Source organism: Trematomus bernacchii, unplaced genomic scaffold, assembly GCF_902827165.1.
Source record: "Trematomus bernacchii unplaced genomic scaffold, fTreBer1.1, whole genome shotgun sequence".
Classification (NCBI taxonomy): Eukaryota; Metazoa; Chordata; class Actinopteri; order Perciformes; family Nototheniidae; genus Trematomus; species Trematomus bernacchii.
In genome coordinates this window covers 10314917-10337285 of record NW_022987477.1, presented here as the reverse complement: position 1 = coordinate 10337285, position 22369 = coordinate 10314917, and the positions used below count along the sequence as shown (strand labels likewise).

Here is a 22369-nt window from a genome sequence, read left to right as displayed (position 1 = left end):
AGGAGACCTGTAGTCGACTAATTGCAGGCCTCAATAAAGTTCTGCCATTGGTTGTGAAAAACAACGGTGGACAAGTGAAATTGAGATTGTCAAATTTAATAAAAATACAAAATAATGTATCTGTGTACGTGTTTTACTATGTGATCTGCATGCACTTATCAAACATTACACCGTTACAGTTATTGATTTCAAATAAACAAAGTCTTGGCTTTCAGAATATTAAACTTTTTCGGCAAATTTAGATGATAAATACAACTATGAAGCTTGTAACGGCATAATTACTTAAGCGGAGAACGGAGTAAGTTAACGTTACAGCAGGCATAACAACAGCCGGTGTTTATTTTATTATAATGTATAGTCGTTATTCATTTGTTTTAAAGCTCAATAAGGAAGATTTTAACTTTCACACACGTTGACCGGCGAATGAGAATAAGGCACAATGTCCATAATGCATCTTGTGACATGTGCACTGAAGAGACTTGCAATTATTTGAAATTATTTGCCCTAAACTTCTGCTCTCAGACATAGTTAATTATTAAGTTATTACCTTATCCGATATTAATCCAATGCAGAGGCAATAATGTTATATAAAACATTATTTATATATATAGTCTTAAAGTTACAACCGGCCCTTTGAGTGCAACCTTAATGCTGATGTGGCCCGCGATGAAATTGAGTTTGACACCCCCTGCTCTAGGTAAGGGAAATGTGAACATGGAGGTGTAAAGATGCGGTTGCAGGTCAACACAAGACAACACATTAACTATTTAACCCTTGTGCCCTCCTCGGGCATTTTTGTACATTTTTCCTGACTTTTTTTTTTGATTTGGTGATCATTTCAGCTGTGTTACAGCTTTTGGCATGGATTTTTGCAAGAAGTCTTCTTTTGAGTCAAATTTTTGAAATACAATGTCGTTTACTCTTACATGTTTTGTATACTCTCGTGATGCATTTTGCACCCTCTGGACCCCTTCGTGGCAAAAATGTACACGCTCATAGAAACTGCTATTAAATCATCCTACATCAATATTTTATTAAACTTATTTTTCCATGAATCACTTGAACAACTTCTAACGTGCTCAAAACTACCAAACATCCAATAATTTTCAGGATTTTAACCCTTTAAATGCCTGTTTCATTATTTGAATTATTTAATTTCTCTTAAAAAAAAACACAAAAAATGAATTTCTTTCAATATAATAATTAGTAGAGGGATGGAACTTTGGTGGTTATTAGAGTCTTGGATGTGTCAAAGATTAGCAACAAAATTGATTTGACTGCATTATTAATTTTTACGTAGTGTCAGATACTACCTCTGGACACCTTCGTGGCAAAAATGTACACGCCCAAAACAACTGCTATTAAATCATCATACATCAATATCTTTTTCTACTTTTTTTTCATGAATCACATAAACAACTTCTCACGTACTCCAAACTACCAAACATTCAATCATTGGCAGGATTTTAACCCATTAAATGCCTGTTTAATTATTTTAATTATTTCATTTATCTCAAAAATGCCTCATTGACTTCCATTCAGACCACATTTGTTGAGCTCACTGCCATTGCAGTATAAAACCATGCATTTTGTAATGTCAGCATTTCATTTAGAAGAAAAGTAGTGATATTTGATATTTCTACTCTATTCCAACAGATTACACAAGTTTCCGTGTAGGCCGATGCATTACATTCTTACATTTTTGCCAGTTATATTATGGAGCCGTGTGACTACCAGGGGGCCCTGAGAGTGGTGTGTGTGTGTGTGTGTGTATGTATGTATATGTATGTGTGTGTGTGTGTCATTTCCAGCAGCAGACTAGCAGGTCCTGCAGCATGTGACCTGGTGCTCTCAGGTGATAGAACAAAAACATTTTAGCCCTGTGCACAACCAACACACACCTCTCCTCCCTCTCCGTGTGTGTGTGTGTGTGAGAATCTGTAAGCATGCACAGATCATTTCATGGGAAAAAAAGGCCATCTTTTGAGGGATGTGTTTGATGTGTCTTTGAAGAGCTGCTTGATTACTCAAAAACAAAAAACAACTGTTAGTGTGTTTATGCACCTGGCTGCCAAAGATAAACATGCAGTTTGACCAAGGGCTTATTTCATTAGTGAGCAGAGAAGGAGAAAGACCTGGAGCAAAGAGAAGGAACTCAAATGAAGAAGCTTTTCAGTGCAGAAGAGACTTCAGAAATAATCTTGCAGCCTTCTTCTGCCAGCGAGCTGCAGGACTCATCTGAAGAAGACACAAGGTTTGAGGGGGGGTCTGACACTGAATGCTCTCTGGAGTCCAGCATTTCTTTGAGTTCCTCTGACCCTTCATCTGAAAGTGGAGAGGACACTGAGGGTCCGGCCCACCATCCACCACCACGGGGGGCTTTCTTCTCACAATCTGTGAGGACACCCTGGTTTTCCCCAGCTCCTGGGAGAACGACCTCCGTTCTTCTCTGTCCCCTCACTGTGGGCCGGACCCTCAGTGTCCTCTCCACTTTCAGATGAAGGGTCAGAGGAACTCAAAGAAATGCTGGACTCCAGAGAGCATTCAGTGTCAGACCCCAGCTCGAACCTTGTGTCTTCTTCAGATGAGTCCTGCAGCTCGCTGGCAGAAGAAGGCTGCAAGATTATTTCTGAAGTCTCTTCTGCACTGAAAAGCTTCTTCATTTGAGTTCCTTCTCTTTGCTCCAGGTCTTTCTCCTTCTCTGCTCACTAATGAAATAAGCCCTTGGTCAAACTGCATGTTTATCTTTGGCATCCAGGTGCATAAACACACTAACAGTTGTTTTTTGTTTTTGAGTAATCAAGCAGCTCTTCAAAGACACATCAAACACATCCCTCAAAAGATGGCCTTTTGTTCCCATGAAATGATCTGTGCATGCTTACAGATTCTCACACACACACACACACACACGGAGAGGGAGGAGGTGTGTGCTGGTTGTGCACAGGCCTAAAAAAATTGTGTTCTATCACCTGAGAGCACCAGGTCACATGCTGCAGGACCTGCTAGTCTGCTGCTGGAAATGACACACACACACACACACACGCACATATACACACACACACACACACGCACACGCACACGCATACATATACATACACACACACACCACTCTCGGGGCCCCCTGGTAGTCACACGGCTCCATAATATAACTGGCAAAAATGTAAGAATTTAATGCATCGGCCTACAGTGGGAAAATGGTTTAATCTGTTGGAATAGAGTAGAAATATCAAATATCACTACTTTTCTTCTAAATGAAATGCTGACATTACAAAATGCATGGTTTTATACTGCAATGGCAGTGAGATCAACAAATGTGGTCTGAATGGAAGTCAATGAGGCATTTTTGAGATAAATGAAATAATGAAAATAATTAAACAGGCATTTAAAGGGTTAAAATCGAAACCGAAAATGGTAGTTTTGAGTACGTTAGAAGTTGTTTATGTGATTCATGAAAAAAAAGTTGAAAATAATATTGATGTATGATGATTTAATAGAAGTTATTATGGGCGTGTACATTTTTGCCACGAAGGTGTCCAGAGGTAGTATCTGATACTACGTAAAAAATAATAATGCAGTCAAATCAATTTTGTTGCTAATCTTTGACACATCCCAGACTCTAATAACCACCAAAGTTCCATCCCTCTACTAATTATTATATTGAAAGAAATTCATTTTTTGTGTTTTTTTGTAATAAATAATGAAATAATTCCAATAATTAAACAGGCATTTAAAGGGTTAAAATCCAGAAAAGTATTGAATGTTTGCTAGTTCTGAGTATGTTATAAGTTGTTTATGTGATTCATGAAACAAAAAGTAGAAAGAAATATTGATATATGATGATTTAATAGAAGTTATTATGGGCGTGTACATTTTTGCCACGAAGGGGTCCAAAGGTAGTATCTGACACTACGTACAAAATAATAATGCAGTGAAATCAATTTTGTTGCTAATCTTTGACAAATCCAAGACTCTAATCACCACCAAAGTTCCATCCCTCTACTAATTATTATATTGAAAAATAATTATGTTTTGTGTTTTTTCGTAAGAAAAAATGAAATAATTCAAATAATTAAACAGGCATTTAAAGGGTTAAAATCCTGCCAATGATTGAATGTTTGGTAGTTTTGAATACGTTAGAAGTTGTATATGTGATTCATGAAAAAAAAAGTAGAAAATAATATTGATGTATGATGATTTAATAGCAGTTATTATGGGCGTGTACATTTTTGCCACTAAGGTGTCCAGAGGTAGTATCTGATACTACGTAAAAAATAATAATGCAGTCAAATCAATTTTGTTGCTAATCTTTGACACATCCAAGACTCTAATAACCACCAAAGTTCCATCCCTCTACTAATTATTATATTGAAAGAAATTCATTTTTTGTGTTTTTTGTCATAAATAATGAAATAATTCAAATAATTAAACAGGCATTTAAAGAGTTAAAATCCAGAAAATTATTGAATGTTTGGTAGTTTTGAGTACGTTATAAGTTGTTTAAGTGATTCATGAAAAAAAAAGTAGAAAGAAATGTTGATGTATGATGATTTAGTAGCAGTTATTATGGGCGTGTACATTTTTGCCACGAAGGGGTCGAAAGGTTGAAAATTCGAGGAGGGCACAAGGGTTAAATGGTCATAAGACATACACTGAGCACTTCCTTGGCATCAAGGTAATCACTAGAGAGATTCTCACTTGAGGAATCTTAACCTGAGCCACAATAAATTGTCTATAAATAGATTCCCAACATCTCAGTTGTATTAAAAATGAATAAGGCCATCTTCACGAAAAGTTCAAAAGGGGGAGGGGGGAGAGAGTTAGACGCTCGTGAATCTTACTGAGAACGTTATGTTTCCTCTGACTGCTTATGCCAAAAGCAACGACAAATTATCTGTTTTAAATACCTTTTTAGACCGTAAACTTTAGAATGAAATGTAATACCGGTTAGTTTTTTGTGTTCATACTGACAGAAGAAGAAATAAATTAAGTATGAATGAGAATAAGACTTATGTAATGTATTGACATTTGATCAGTAGCCTATAAATGTATTACTAACTTTATCCACTGTGGTACCGAAGCTTGGATCACCGCCAAAGACATGGCCGAGGGCAGCTGGCAGCTTTCAATATTTTTCATGTGCGATTCTAACGCTTTCAGAAAGTGAAACATACAGCATCATTTGAGAAAAATAAATCAAAATAAGCGTTATAAATTAACCCTGACTACTTGTGTTTAGGACTCACTGTATTTTGCTACTCTCTAGGTCTGTGGGCCAAATCCAGATATGGGGGGGGGGTTCTGTTAGAAGGTGCGACGGGGGAGGGGGGAGAGAGTTAGACGCTCGTGAATTGTCAACGGGGGGGGACTCTCTGCACGGAGGAGACGCGGATAAGTGAATCACAGTGATCTGCTATTTTAAAGTAAATTCAACACATATCGACCCTAAATATAGCATATATTAAGAACGAGAAAGTGTTAACATCGTTTTTTGTAAACATATGACCAATGTGCGAGGGTGATGACATCAGAGCATCGTCCTATGGGCTTAGCCCCGGACAGGTACAACAGGTATTCACTCAGAGGGGGGTAGTTACCCATTTACATGTCAAAAAGCAACAAACAGTGGGCGGGTGGGGGATGGTGAACGTTTACATTTATTTACGTTTACATTTATCTACAGAATACTATCTACTATCTACATTTATCTACAGAATACTATTTAGTTTATTAAGAAATACATATTTGTAGCTTTTTTTTTATCTGCAGTAGGAAATGCAGAGAGTAGCGACAGGGCTGGTCCAACCTGATCTGTAAAGTGATCTAACTAAGTGCTATTGAATGGGGGGCTTATATGCATTTGAAAAGCAATATAAATCACACAGTTCGTATACAATAGGCATTAAAAGCACCATCGATAACCATTGCCCTTCTCCTATTCAAACCAAAAGAGAAAATGCAGATATTACACTCTGAAAAGAAAGGGTAGACATATCTGTACTCTTAGTGCCAAGTAGCTAAGCTATTCATTCGCAGAAATGTAAAGTGGTCTATCTAAGTTCTATTCATATTCTTGACGGGAAGAGTTAGTATACAATAGAGTTAGAGTTAGTATACTTTAAAAGCCTTCTCCAAATCAAACCAAGATATCTTGGGTATTCACTCAGAGGGGGGTCGGTGAACCGGGCAGAGTTTTTCGCCGGTCAACGTGTGTGAAAGTTTAAAGTTCAATCTTCCTTATTGAGCTTTATAACAAATGAATAACGACTATATATTATAATAAAACTATATATTGAGCTTTAAAACAAATGATATATATTATAATAAAATAAACACCGGCTGTTGTTATGCCTGCTGTAACGTTTACTTTCTCCGTTCTCCGCTTAAGTAATTATTACTTCCTGGTTAGCTTTCCGCTCGAAATTTAAATCTGAAAATGGCAAAATAACGGAGAAAAAAACGTTCACAGAGAAGACGACAACAATTGTCACTTGCACAAAGCAAGGTTATACAAAAAAACAAATGACCCCGAACATGAAATACCTTCACGGAGTGCGTCGATGCGCAAGCTATCATCCAGATAACAGGAGGGTTTAGCTAGCGTCACCCTGCAATCTTTAAAGGTCGTTTTCTCAAAATGAGTTTTTTCTCCTACTCTGAGTTCGAAATGTCCACTTCAGTAGCAGTTACATACACCAAACCTTCCAGTTATATTCCTATCAATATTATGAAGGCTTTTACAGAAGGGTTTGGTCATATATAATTCATAGCCTGAATTATATAACATTTTATACCTAAAAACATGGTGAAAATTGATATTTAAACATGCTATTTCAGAAAACTTGTAATACAAAAAACAATTGCCTTATTGTAAGTAATTAACTGGAGAAATATTTAGCTGATATCTTTAAGTTAAAAAAAATACCCTATTCACCTGGGGTGTCTCGCCTTAATTAGATGTTTGATAAGTGCAGATCACATAGTAAAACACGTACACAGATACATTATTTTGTATTTTTATTAAATTCGACAATGTCAATTTCACTTTCCACTATGTCCACCGTTGTTTTTCACAACCAATGGCAGAACTTTATTGAGGCCTGTAATTAGTCAACTACAGGTCTCTTGAGTCAGTCTTTTTCTTCCAAAAAGCTTGTGACAAGATGTTATTGCTCTTGGGGCATTAAAAACAAGATTTTAACTTTAGTTTTTTATATAATATCTGCATTTTCTATTGTGAAAAACTAAGTCTTAGTTATTTAATATATAGCGCCATCTCCTGGTTAAACCCTGAAATTGGAGAATAGTGGGAGGGCCTAACATTCCTGAATACTGGTCTTTGGCAGGTCTTAGGCAGGCAACTGGCTGGCAGTCGGCAGGAAGCTGTATGCTGGGGTCCAAAATAAGAGGCTCCATCTGTACATATATTATCTGAGGACATATGTAAACATTTCCCTTAAAAATGTTAAGTTTGACTTAAACAGACACCCCCCCTATTTTTTGTTAATAATGTAATCTTTCTAACATACTTCTAATTCCTAACATTTATACAATACACTGTAACGTCAGTAGATGGCGCCCTGGCGCTGCTGTGGATCCATTAGGGAGACTATAGCCACCTCAGCTCGTGCGCATGTCAGAAATAAACAAGCTGTGACCTGAGCAAGACGCTAACTTTTGTCTCTCTTTGCGTGAGCAGCACGTCAGTGTCAGTGTTAGCAGGACTGTATGTGTTATATTATTTTGGTACCTATTCATATTTTAAGTTAAGCCAATTCTTGTTTATGTGGAATAAATAATAATAATAAATCATTTTAATTCAAATGCATGTATTTCTTATTTAGGCAGAATGTTTTATATTATTTATACTTTATACTTTGCATATGTTTTGTTTGGAAGACGATTTGATATTCATTTATTATGCATTTTAACTGAGAGCCTTGACATAAGGTGACTGAACTGTATGCCATTGATGTCAGAAATAAACAAGCTGTGACCTGAGCAAGACGCTAACCTTTGTCCTCTCTCTACAAATCCACAGACACTGTTTATATGTTGGTTACATAGTGCTCTAAGCCTGTGTAACCCTTGCTGCTGGTCCAGGTTACCCCTAGGTCTGGTGCTGGTAACAATTGGGGGATCGTCCGGGATGATCTAGCGTCGCTGCCTGGTAAAGTTGGTGCTGAGACGACGTGAACCTGTGTCCAACGCTTCAGGGAAGACTGCAATCCAGTGTGTCATCCAGAGAGCGGAGGCCACCTGTGTGACATCATCATGGCCACTGTCACCCCATGGCGAGCTGAGTGAACCAGAACTGTATGACCTGATCATTGGTGACGTGATTCAAGATGGCGTCTGTGTCGGCTCGCTGCTCGCTCAGCTCTCTACCTTTAGCTATCCTGTTTTTGTTTTATGTTTGTCAGAATGTCTCTACTCTGCTCGTTTATGATCGCCAAGCTCTCCTCCACCTCAGACCCTCACTGGAGTTAATATTGCTGCCCAAACCTACATCTGGCAACCATAAATCGTCCCCCCCCCCTCTACTGTCGAATATTCCCACCTACCTGCGCCGGTTGCCCTGCATCCTGCCTCGCCGAAAGCGCTTTAGACGACGGGGAAAGCGTGGTGGTGCACTGGTCCATCTTAAGGCATACCTGACGGCTTCTTCTGGGACTTATCCACGCCTCGGATGTCATGGCCCTCCCGCTGCACGCCATGTGAGGGATCGGTGGATTCGCCCTGTTTTTCCGGAGCTGCGGACTCTGCTGTGCCCGCTGGCAGCTCCTCTTGCCCGACTGACTGCTCCCGGCCCGCGCGGCATTCAACACGCACATCTTCGTCAGCTGAGACGCACTACACCTTCGGCAAGCCCAGAGCGAAAACTTTGCATGGCTTTGCTAAATGCTAGGTTGATAGCAAACAAAACGTTCCTGCTAAACGACTTCTTCACCTCTCGTGAACTGGATTTTATGTTCCTGACGGAGACCTGGGTCCACGCTGGCGAGTATACACCGTTCTCTGAACTTCTTCCTCCTGACTGTACATTCTTCAGCTCCCCCCGTGCCACCGGCCATGGTGGGGGCATAGCATCAGTGTTTAGAGCTAGCCTCCAATGCCGATTGCTTCACCCTGTAACTAGCTATGCTAGCTTTGAGTTGCAGCTTTTTGAACTGAACCCAGCCTCGCCTATACTCTGCGCAGTCGTGTATCGTCCGCCAAAGTGCAATAAGGATTTCATAAATGACTTTTCTGACTTTCTGTCCGGGATCATGGTGAAATATGATCGTGTTTTGATCTCCGGAGACTTCAATGTCCATGTGTGTTGCGAGTCCAAACCTCTTAGGGACTTTTTAAATCTCCTTGATTCTTTTGGTCTCGTTCAGTCCGTGGTTGGCCCAACACAATCAAAAAAGGACACACTTTGGACTTAGTATTATCGTTTGGACTGTCTGTATCTGTGGATGAAATATGTGCAGCAACGCGTATCTCAGACCATTTACCGGCTCTGTTTACAACCTCCATCCCTTCCGCAGGAGTCGAATCACGTGCCCCGGCGCGTCGTCTGCGTTTGATTAACCCCTTGACTGCCTCACAGTTCTCTGATGTTTTTAATGCTTCTCCGATCTGTAAATTAGATGTGAACTGTGCTTTTAATGCTGATGAGCTTATCTCCATGTTTGACTCGACATGCACACTAATACTGGATTCTGTTGCTCCTTTTACGCTTAGACGCACCAAAGTTCTATCAGAGCCGTGGCTCAATGACTGTACTCGTGCTCTCAGACGCGCTTGCAGGCGTGCAGAGAGAAAATGGAAAAAGGATAAACTCCATGTCTCCCTATAAATCCTTCGTGCTTGCCTTTCTGACTACCAGACGGCAGTCAAAGCAGCCAAAACAGAGTACATTTCTCTGTTAATCTCCAAAAACAGCCATAAACCTCAGGTTCTTTTTAATGTCCTCAACTCTATCATTAATCCCTGTGATGTTTCTTCTATTGTCCCATCGACTACTCTCTGTGATAAGTTTCTTACATTTTTTATTGAAAAAGTATCTGCTCTTAGGCTAGCCCACACTAGTGCTACCCCAGATCCTGCTCCTTTTCTGTGCCCTGCTGTCCTCGACCACTTTGAGCCTGTATCCCTCTCTTCTCTCTCGGATGTAGTCAAGCACCTGCGGCCGACAAACTGCACCTCAGACAGCATTCCCTCTCGCCTTCTCAGAGATGTTTTTGATTCAGTTGGAGCAAGTATTTTATTACTTTTAAACACCTCTCTTAGCTCAGGATGTGTCCCAGCTGCCTTCAAACATGCCGTGGTTAAGCCACTACTTAAAAAGAAAAATCTCGACCCCTCCATTCTCGCAAATTTTAGGCCCATCTCCCAGCTACCTTTTTTATCAAAAGCCCTGGAGCGAGTAGTCTACGCCCAGCTGCAGTCTTTTTTAACCATCCATGGAATCCATGAAAAGTTTCAGTCTGGCTTCAAACCCATGCACAGCACTGAAACAGCCCTTTTAAGAGTTTTTAATTATCTGCTCCTAGCCGCCGACTCAGGTAGCCCAGCTGTCTTGGTGCTGTTAGACCTGACAGCTGCCTTTGACACTGTGGACCATAGCATCCTGCTGTCACGGCTTGAACAGTCCGCTGGCATCACAGGCTCTGCCCTTGCATGGTTCAGGTCCTACCTGACAGACCGTAGCTTCTCGGTACAGCTAGGTGCCTTCTCCTCTGCCAAAGCCCCTCTTACCTGTGGGGTTCCCCAAGGCTCGATTCTGGGCCCCATCCTTTTTCTACTGTACATTCTCACAAAATATAATATTCCCTTCCACTGCTACGCCGACGATGTACAGATCTATCTGCCTCTCAAAGCAAATGTCAAACACTCACTACAGCAGTTGATGGACTGCTTAACAGAGATAAAATCCTGGCTGAGCAAAAACGTTCTCAACCTCAACGAGAGCAAGACTGAGGTCATCTTTTTTGGACCGCAACCTCCAGCCTCTCCGGTTGATATTCTGGGCTCTCTCAAAAAAAACATCCTCCCCTCGGTCATGAACCTTGGAGTGACCTTCACTAGCACTTTTAAATTCGACAAGCAGGTCAGCACCGTAGTCAAATCCTGCTTTTTTAAAATAAGACCATTGGCCAAAACCAAGTCGTATTTATCTTTTAATGACTTAGAAAGGGTTATTAACGCCTTTGTAACCTCGAGACTGGACTATTGCAACACTCTGTATGTGGGTATGGACCAGGCCTCAATTAAACGCCTGCAGCTAGTCCAAAACGCAGCTGCACGTTTGCTGACTAGCCACAAAAAGCGTGACCACATCACCCCTATTCTGGCCTCACTACACTGGCTTCCAGTTCGGTTCAGAATTTATTTTAAAATCCTTTTATTTGTTTTTAAAGCACTAAATGGGCTGGCTCCGGCCTATATAGCTGAACTCCTCCAGCGCTACACCCCAGCCAGAGCTTTAAGGTCTGCTGACCAGCTGCTGCTGGTAGTGCCCAAGACCAGGCTTAAAACCCGAGGGCACCGAGCCTTCGCAGCAGCTGGCCATAGGCTCTGGAACACTCTGCCCCTCCATGTGAGGTCGGCCCAGACCCTAGGGGTTTTTAAATCTACACTAAAAACACACTTATTCTCTCTGGCTTTCTAGTTAGAGCGGAGCACGACTCCTGACTTTTCCTTGTGTTTTTATTTTTATTTTGTTTTTTATATATATCTGTTGTAATTTATTGTCGTTTATTGTGATTGTAGTAATGTGTTTTTATTACATGTACAGCACTTTGGCTCAACCAAAAATCGCTTTTAAATGTGCTATATAAATAAAACCTGATTTGATTTGATTTGATTTGATTGATCACATCAGAAGTGAGAAATTGAGACTCCTGGAGGATGAAGGCATGGTTCAACTCCTCCTCCTCGACGACATGCTGAGTGACCTTCTGGCCAAAGACACCAGAGAGGTTGGAGCTAGCCAGGCTGCGTTCCTTGAGAGGGGAGATGTAACAACCCATCAGCAGGGAGGCTCCACTTCATCCTGACCCCGACCATCCAGATAGACATCCAACTACGTCAACCACAGACATTCCAACACAGCCATTGAATATGAACAGAGACATTCACATCCCACCAGCACCGATGGGAAGAGATCCTGGTATGCCAGCCAGTAACCTCACCACTTCTGCATCGGCCAAGTCACCCACAACAGGTGTGGGGAGTGCTCCCTGTGGTAGGGTGAGCCCAGTCGGCCCAGTCGGGGTATTCCGGAGCGGGGATTCCACGGATAGCAGAGCACGACGGTGAGCTCGTTTTGCTAATGGCTAAACAGAGGCCAAACATAATCGGCTGAGCAACAGAGATGGCAGAAACACAAAACCAGAGCAGAACAATCTTTTCGCTGTGTATGTGAAAAAGAATTGACGGCAGGGAGTGATAATAAATAGATGAAGGTTTGCAAGAAGGTTTTACTGAGGTAATCCGCACTGTGATTAAGATCATAAAACCTGGTACATTCAGGGAGATGTTAAGTAACAAAAGTGATTTAGCTGAAGCGGTTTCTCCGCGCACACTTCAGGGACAAAAACAGTACTGAACTTTTTCAAGAGTTAAGTAACACTAAACAGCAAGACAAAGAGAGCCCACAGCAGTTTTTGTACAAAATAATGGGTTTAAAGCAGCGTGTTGTATTTGAGTCACAGCCTGGTGCAGAGTTTAGCTATGATAAAAGGGTTGTTCAGGGTACTTTTCTCCACACGCTTTACCAAGGGTTAAATGAGAAAAACAACCATATTCGACATGATCTCAAACCACTTCTCACAGATTTGCACGTTAGTGATGACTTTCTCTTAGATCAAATCACTAAGTCTACTTGTGAGGAGGCAGAAAGACCAGTGACTGTAAGCACAGCTCAGGTTGACAGTAGTGACTCAGCTAAGCAAGACCAAGTTGACACTGAGTTACAGGCTAACCGTGTTGCTATTAGAGAACTAACTGCACAGGTGTCCTCACTGACCAAACATATGGCTCAGATGGTGAAACAAACTGACAGTGCGACAACTGGGGACCCCATCTCACCAGCAGCCCGTCCTCAGGCACCAACATCTGAGACCAGAGGCAGATGCAGTGAATGTGTACAACAGAGCAGGGCAAACTGCCCTCACTGCATTATTTGTGGCCAAGCTGGACATCGCGCCATCGGTTGTCTGAAAAGAAAGATTTCGGGAAACGGGGCGTGGTCACTGGAGAGAGGCAGCCAGTGACCATGACAGCTGAGGAGCCTCCAGCACAAGCCAGCCACTTGAAATCAACCAGTACTGTGAAAGCAAACACACAGTGTCAACAACTACCAAGAAAGTGCATAGCACAACTAATTGGAAAGCGATGCATGGTCTCCTGTGCTATCAATGAAGTCCTTCAAATGTTGCTCGACTCAGGGGCTCAAGTGACAATGGTGGGGAGAGCATGGATGGAAAAGACACTTCCGAACCTCCAAATCCAGCCACTCCAAACCCTCCCTTGCTACCCCCCTTTGGAGATTTCTGCAGCGAATGGCACAGATGTTCCCTTTGATGGATGGGCAGAGGTTGAACTCCAGGTCCGTAGTGAGAATTATGGACATGTCACAATACAAGTGTCAGTATTAATCAGCAACAACTGTCTTAACTGTCCTATTTTCGGCAGTAATGTCATAGCTGAGATAATCAACACAAATCAAGAACAGAAAGGTGAGGCTGATATTTCTGCTTTACTTAAAGAAGCTTTAAGTATCAGTGACAGTGCAGTGGAAGCATAGTTTCTGCTCTGCAGATTTTGACCCCCGATGAGACCGCCCCTGAGTGCAGTGTGAGAACAGGGAAGAAAGGTGTCACTATTCCAGCAGGACAGATCTGTGAGGTTAGGTGTAGAGTCAGGGAATGGCCAAGGGGCGGGACAATGCTCTTTCAACCCAACCTAGTGAGTAACTGTCCTGAGGGGTTAGAGCTGTTTCCAGCTTTAGCAGATGTTCCAAGTGGGTCCACTAAAATGGTAAAAATTCCTATTCAGAACCCCACTAAACATGATATCTACCTCACAAAGAGAACAGTTCTAGGCACATTGGAGGAAGTTCTTGAAGTGAAACCAGTTAACTGTTTTCCAGATGGTAGAGAGCCAAAGTCCCATGCCACTGTGAACACATACTCAGCTCAGCTAAGCACAGACAAGCCGAGAGAAACAAGTGACAAACAGCAGACAAAGGACATGGAAAAACAAAAATGGCACCCACCTGTTGATGTCTCACACCTGCAAGAGGATGAACAAAAGATAGTGAGAGACATGTTGTATGAAGAGTCAGATGTCTTTGCTAGGAACGATTCTGACATTGGTTGCATTCCAAACTTGCAGCTAAAAATCCACCTAAAAGACGAAACACCAGTCCAAGCAGCCTACAATTCAGTTCCTAAGCCTTTGTACAAAGAGGTGAAGGAATATGTCCAGAACCTGCTCGACCACGGCTGGATCAAAAAGTCCATCTCACCCTACTCGTCTCCTGTGGTCTGCGTCAGAAAAAAAGACAAGAGTTTACGCCTGTGTGTTGACTTTCGGGGCTTGAACCGCAAAACCGTCACCCTCTTCCATGCATCCAAGATCTGTTGGATAACCTGGGGAGCTTGTCACGGAGGTGATCTCTGGGCCCATAGATCTTGGCCTCCATTACGGGTTGCATAGCTTAATTGTTGGGGATTGTGTTCACCTGGTGCCCTGTGATGGCTCCTCCCCCCTCACCTGTGTCTAATTGCTCCACCCTCACCTGTGTCTTGTTAGTCTGTGTGTGTATTTAGGTGCTGTTTTCTTGTTGGGTTAGAGGGGTGTGAGATATTTGTGGCTGCAGGCTGTGTGCAGGGAGAAACAGCAGATTGAGGCTGTGTGTCATGTGTTCATGATTTTTAATAAAGGCCCACACCGGGTTATATTTGGGATTTCTGCCTCTGCCTCCTTACTTGGTCGGGCCGCTCAACGGTCAGCTTCACAGGGCTATTCATGGTTCTCAATACTCGACCAAGACAGTGCTTATCACCAGGGCTTTGTTGATGAGAGTTCTAGACACCTGACCGCCTTTAGCACACCTTGGGGGCTGTACGAGTGGACCCGCCTCCCATTTGGCCTTACCAACGCCCCAGCTGCATTTCAAAGGTGTATGGAGGGAGTCCTTGGCGATCTAAGGGATGATTGTTGCTCACCATACTTGGATGACGTGCTCTGCTTTTCTAAGACCTTTCATGACCATGTTGACGACTTGAGTCGGGTGCTCCGCCTCCTTCGAGAACATGGGGTCAAGCTACGTCCAAAGAAATGTAAGCTATTTAAAAGTCAGGTATTTAGGGCTAGTGACCAGGGAAGGTGTCCAGATAGACCCTAAAGACATTGAGGCAGTTCAGCATTTGAAGAATAGAGAGCCAAAGAATGTTGGAGAAGTTAGAGCGCTCCTTGGGTTTCTAGGCTATTATAGAACCTTCATACAGGACTTTTCTAGGATAGCCAGGCCACTGTTTCAACTAATAGAGGGCCCTAAAGAGTCTAGCCAGACAGTCACCACAGCTAGAGCTAACAAGACCAAGCCCAAGACCACAAATAATGGACAGCTTTCATCCAAAGCACCTGTCCAGTGGACATCAGAACACGGTGCTGTGGTGTCACGTCTTGTGGACATGCTAACCAGTCCACCCATTCTGGCTTACCCGGACTTTGATTTGCCCTTCGTCCTTCACACCGACGCCTCAAATGAAGGTCTGGGAGCCGTGCTCTATCAACAACAGGGAAACAAACTCTGTGTCATCGCTTATGGTTCAAGGGCATTCTCGCCAGCTGAGAAAAACTATCATCTCCATTCTGGCAAGTTCCTTGCATTGAAGTGGGCAATCTGCGATAAATTTAGAGATGACCTCTATTATACACCCACCTTCACCGTATACACGGATAATAACCCCCTTATTTACGTTTTGAGCACGGCCAAGTTGAATGCAAGTGGGCATCGTTGGGTTGGCGAGCTAGCTGACTTTCATTTCACCATCAAATATCGGCCAGGCAAGTCAAACGCAGACGCTGACACCCTGTCACGGTATCCAGTGCAACTTCACAATCACCTGGAAGAGTACACAGAAACACTTCTCCTAGAGATTGTCTCTGCCATCTGGCCATCTATGACTTCATTCCAAGCTTCGGTTACCCTGAAAAGCTCCATCATGATCAGGGCCGGGAGTTTGAGAACAGCCTTTTCCAGAGACTGCAGCTGGCAGGAATCGCCCATTCTCGAACAACCCCCTACCACCCGCAAGGGAATCCTGTTGAGCGTCTGAATAGGACACTTCTGCAGATGCTCCGCACTCTACAAGAGGACAAAAAGGCTGAATGGAAGGATCACTTACACATAGTCCACGCGTACAATTGTACGAGACATGAGGGAACAGGCTATTCACCATTCTTTCTCCTGTATGGAAGAGCCCCACGCTTGCCTGTTGATTTGCTCTTTGACTTGAAACCTGAACAAGAGCCACAGTCCAGACAGGAATATGCACAGAAATGGGCTTCTCGCATGCAGGAAGCATACAAGATTGCCTCAGATAACAGTGGGAAGAGATCAGCTAAAGGGAAGAAATACGATCGGCATGTTAAAGGCATGGTGCTGCAGCCTGGAGATCAGAGAGGGGTGGCCCAGGCAAACTTCATGCTTACTGGGAAAAGAGAATTCATTGTGTTGTTGAAAAGTTTGGCAATGGACCTGTGTACAGAGTTCAGCCAGAAACAGGAGATCTAACCCTCCGTGTCCTGCATCGTAACCTTCTGCTACCTGTTAATGATTTGCTCTTGGGACAAGATGAGCAGAGTCAGCGTCCAACCAAGAAAAGCGAGACCACTGCTCAAATGCAGCAGCCACATGAAACTGACCCAGTTGCAGAGCCAGATTCAGTGCAGATGCCGGTGCAGGTTACTACTCCACCAGCCGAGGAACTACAGGAGGAACCAGCGATGGATGACATTTTGGAGGATGCCGTGTCAGAGGAACAGGTGGACAATAGTGAGCCTGCAACAGGACCATCAGATAACGAAATGCTGCCTGTGAGGAAGTCAACCCGAGCAATGAAACCTTGAGAAATGCTCACATATAACCACCTTGGACAACCTTCATACCAGCCCTGGAGGCCAGGAGCAAACTTGATGGTTGCCTGTGTTCCCTACCACATGCCATTTTACCCAGCTGTTCCTGAAACCTGTTACTACCAGTATGGACATGCTAGACCTGTGACAACGTCCACAGTACCTTAAAAGACTGTCGACTGTAACAGACTGTACTTTGACCCACAGACTTTCTCGACTCTTGACTGCTACATACGACTTGTGTTGGTTCTAGATGTCCGGAGGCATCTCTCGAAGCAGGGGAGAGTGTAGCAGGTTGGAAATGCTAGATGTTAAGTTTTACTTAAACATCTAGCATCTACTATTTTTTGTTAATAATGTAATCTTTCTAACATACTTCTAATTCCTAACATTTATACAATACACTGTAACGTCAGTAGATGGTGCCCTCGCGCTGCTGTGGATCCATTAGGGAGACTATAGCCACGAGCTCAGCTCATGCACATGTCAGAAATAAACAAGCTGTGACCTGAGCAAGACGCTAACTTTTGTCCTCTCTTTACAAATCCACAGGTTCTGCAAAACTAATGGTTCTGTCTTTAGCTTGCATCAATATATAATGTAAATACACTGTCAATGGTTTAGTAATGTTTAACGGGATTTTTGACATGTGTGTAAGTGTAGCAAGTGTCCTTTTGTAGCTAATTGTTCTGGTTAGCATCGCCATGCTAACCCCTCGATTCCACCGGGTCCGTCTGCGTCGCGTCACGGCTGCGTCGCGGTTTTGGTCCGGCCTCCTCCGGCGTCATAACCTACCGGGCGCATTTCAGAAGCATTTCAGAAGCGGAGCGTCTTGCCTGCCAGCTCGCAGTTTTTGTTGATTTGGGCATATTTCCTGGACAGGCTACTTTGTACAGACAAAGTTAATAATAATTGTAATATTCCAGTTATAAACGACATGAATCAAAGATGTGTTGCTGTATTTTAGTGGTAAAAAAATTAATTCATCATCATAATTATTCTATATATATATAATTTACACTGCCTGTAAACCGGAGGAGAACGCTGGCATTTCTCCTCCTACTTGAAAGACTACAGAGGGATAGGGTCTGCAAAATTAGTTTATTTTGGGGATGCTGTCACCGTTCCACTTCCGCCTCTGCAACGCCTCGCGTCGGTAAATAGACTTGAATCCTATTTTGAGCGGAGCCCAGCGCTGAGACGCTTCTGGGACGCTTCTGAGCCCTAACGCGGCACATCTGGTGGAATAGCACCCATTGACTAGAGTGGCCGCGATCTTTGCGAACGCCGCGGCGCAGCCGTAACGCGGCCGTAACCGTAACGCGGCCATAACGCGACGCAGACGGACCCGGTGGAATCTAGGGGTTAGTAGCTGTTTTCATAAAAGACAGTTTTACACAGTAGTTGTGTACGTGTAAGTAACTGACATTTAACACGCTGTGGCATAAGCAAATGTATTTTAAATGTTGTTAAGAGTATTAGCCAGCCAGCAGTGAGTAAATGGTGATGAGGAAAATACCATAGTTAAGCTAGTTTCACAGTTCCGACCATTCAGTAACATGGCATGGTCACGCCATATTGTCACGTGCTGCTGTTCAGTGTTAGCAGGACTGTATGTGTATGTGTTTTATTATTTTGGTACCTATTCATATTTTAAGTTAAGCCAATTCTTGTTTATGTGGAATATATGTTAAATCATTTTAATTCATATGCATGTATTTCTTATTTCGGCAGAATGTTTTATATTATTCATACTTTATACTTTGCATATGTTTTGTTTGTACGGTTTGATATTCATTTATCATGCATTTTAACTGAGAGCCTTGACATAAGGTGACTGAACTGTATGCCATTGATGTCAGAAATAAACAAGCTTTGACCTGAGCAAGATGCTAACTTTTGTACTCTCTCTACAAATCCACAGACACTGTTTATATGTTGGTTACACAGTGCTCCTTAGCCTGTGTAACCCTTGCTGCTGGTCCAGATTACCCCTAGGTCTGGACCAGCAGCAAGTCAAATAAAAAAATCATTAATAAACATCAAACTGAAATACAACAGCCATGGTCTCAGTGCTGCCCCTGGCCAAATTTGGGCCCTACGCAAATTGTTGTCATGAGATCACGGTAAAGAAATAATTAAATCAAAGCGATGTCGTTGCACTGCAAAGCGAGTTAGCTAAAGTGAAAAAGCCTGGATTTAAAAACATTAGCATTAAAAGATGAACAGTGCAATTAGTTGACTGTTGTAGAGCACAGCCAAAGATTGACAACTTCATTTGAGAGAAATAACTTTTCATATAAAGTGGTTAAGATATAAATTTTTTGGCTGAAGCAAATAGGTTGTGTTTTGTTAGGTGTTTTATATCATGTGTATAGTGACTTCACCATGTCGTCTTGACCATGTCTACATTCCTACAGTAAATGCATTGAGTTGTTGCCATGTCATTGGCTGAATAGATATTTGTGTTAACAAGCAGTTGAACAGGTGTACCTAATAAATTGGCCAATAAGTGTATGTCTACCATGTAGTGATAATAAGTCTCATGGTTTTAATATATTATGTTCAAATGTTCTTTTAAATGTTCTCTGAGCTTAGCAAATCTCAGTATTTTATCACCATAGACCACAGTCTAAAATGGAACTGGCTAATAGAACCCAATCTCTTAATTGAACATTAACAAAAAGTAAAATTAGATTTAGTGACCAAAAGCATAGCACACAGCAGCTACTTACCACCACCATGGCAATAGGGAAGTTAGTGCGGAGTTGGTAGTCACACCAGGGACTTGAAGACCCAAAACTGTCCTTGTAGATGCCTCTTTTGTGAACCAGCTCAGGTTGTTTCCCCTCATAGTCCTTTGGATCATGGGGAATATAGAACTTCTTCTCAAAGTTCTCCTGGATCTTAAGATCCCACTTCGCATATGACTCAGAATATGTCTGTCCTGAAATAGAAATAACATGGTTCCAAGATTGTTATGGAGAATGTAAAATCCCTGAATCTGTAATAATTCGGAAAAAACACTTGTAGAAAGAAATAGTGTAAACCAAAGCAGCTTCCTGAAATTGCTTACTTATGAAAATGCGTATTAGTGTCATCACCAATAATTACCGCAGTTAATAGTTTAGAGCTAATCTCAATCTTTGTGGAGGAGTGCAAAAATGTTGGAAAACATTTAACCTTACGTAAAGGCAATAAAAGGCAATTTAGATAAATGTTTTAATAAAGTCCTGCGCAGTCCACTACCAGTGCCGTGCTACCAGACAAAAACACACCATGACACACACCTATAGAGATCTTGTGATTATTAAAGTGATTCTGATCCTGAATGTATGTGATTTTACTGTACCTCCTCTGCGTATGTTGACTGCTGCATAGGGGAAGTGTCCATTGTTGTGCAGTTTCACAATCCATCGTACAGTAGATTTACACAGGCCCACTATCTCCACTGCAGAGCCATCCCTGTATCACACACAGACACACAGAGATCCAAATAGTGGAGGTTATATTGACAGGATACAGATTAAAAACTGGTTTTAAAAAGACTCAAATTATGGTCATCTTTAAAACTATTGAGCTCTAATATTATTCTTCAAATTTCAGAATACATCTGCCTTGTGACAAACGCAATATTTAATCCTGCAGTAGGAGAGATTATGTTTCCTACTGCTTTATTTGTATAGGCCGACTATGCATGCGGTCTATCAAGCAAAACTATTGCATTTTTTTAAGAGCTGTGAGGCAATGTAAATAGTTTGACAATCTTTCTAAACTGATAACTGAAAATAATACATTTATTCCATCAATGTCCACATATGAACAAAATGTATTTGTTGATTAAAACTGCTCCGTGTAGTTCAACACATCCTCACTCCCAGGTCGGCGTATGTTGACGTTATGTCAAGGTCCCCTGTGGTCTTTTTCCAACGCAAGGGGGGCGGCCCTTAGCGTACATTTTCAACTTTCCGGGATGTCCATAGGCTTCTATATAGCTCCCTAAACGTATGTTGTAGACGACTTGAGATCGCGAGTGAATGCTTCCCGCCGCGGGCCATTCTCTGCTGAAGCATACGTTGGGAGACTGCATTGCATTAAAAACATTATGCTCTCTATATATTGTCTTTATTATGCTTTAAACAGTGTCTCGGGCTTTGGCTATAGGGCGGCTCAAAGTTGTGAAGACTGGTTTGTTTATTGTCCTTGTTTTTGTTTTAAATAAAGCATTTTCAATCGAGACATGCCAAACATGTGACGTCATATGACGCGTCGCATCTGCGCACAGGGAGACCCCGGGGCAGCATACGTTGCGAGACTGCATTGCATTAAAAACATTATGCTCTCTATATATTGTCTTTATTATGCTTTAGAGACTGCATTGCATTAAAAACATTATGCTCTCTATATATTGTCTTTATTATGCTTTAAACAGTGTCTCGGGCTTTGGCTATAGGGCGGTGTAGGTACCATATCTGCACGGCCTACCAGATCAGCACGGGGTCCGTTACGCTTACTAATGACGTCACGCATTGGCTGTACGGCAACCCAAGAGGACATTTTACACGGCCAAATTCCGCAAAGAATATAAAAAAATAACAATCGACAGTGAATGTATGTTAGTGGAACTGTGTTCGCAAAGAATATTAAAAAATAACAATCGACAGTGAATGTATGTTAGTGGAACTGTGTCAGGAAAGTGAAGTGTTAATTAAGTAATGTTATTGATGAACTGAAATGCATAAAATTGAAAGTTAATATGTATCATATCCCTCCGAAATATGGTCGTAGACTAGGTCTGTAGATGGTATTTTAAACTCGATGCGCTCCGAAACTACGGGGCGGCCGAGGACAAAAAATACACATGCGTTAATCGCGTTAAAATAATTAGTGGCGTTAATTTTTTTTTGCGTTAACGCGTTATTAACGCGTTAACTTGACAGCCCTAGTATTAACCCTATTTTTTTACATTTTAGTAAATCCTTTGTTTGTTTTTATTTAAAGGGGACCTATTATGCTATATTTGAAAAATATATTGTAGGGCCATACCTATACAAAACATGTCTGTGAAGTTTTTTGCTTAAAATACCAAACAGATCACCCATTGTAGTCATGCCTCATACCCCTCTATTCTCCTCTATTCCCAACCCAGTCTCACGGCATTTCGTGTTATTAGTCACAAAATTAATTTAATCTATTGATTCGTGTTCACCAACACGATTTTCACCTTTTTTTC

The 22369-nt window shown here is 42.0% G+C and overlaps 1 pseudogene; it reads right to left on the bottom strand.

Annotated features, from left to right (window-relative positions):
• Positions 1-12198: 12198 nt before the first annotated feature.
• Positions 12199-22369, bottom strand: part of LOC117498009 — a 92403-nt pseudogene continuing 82232 nt past the window's right edge.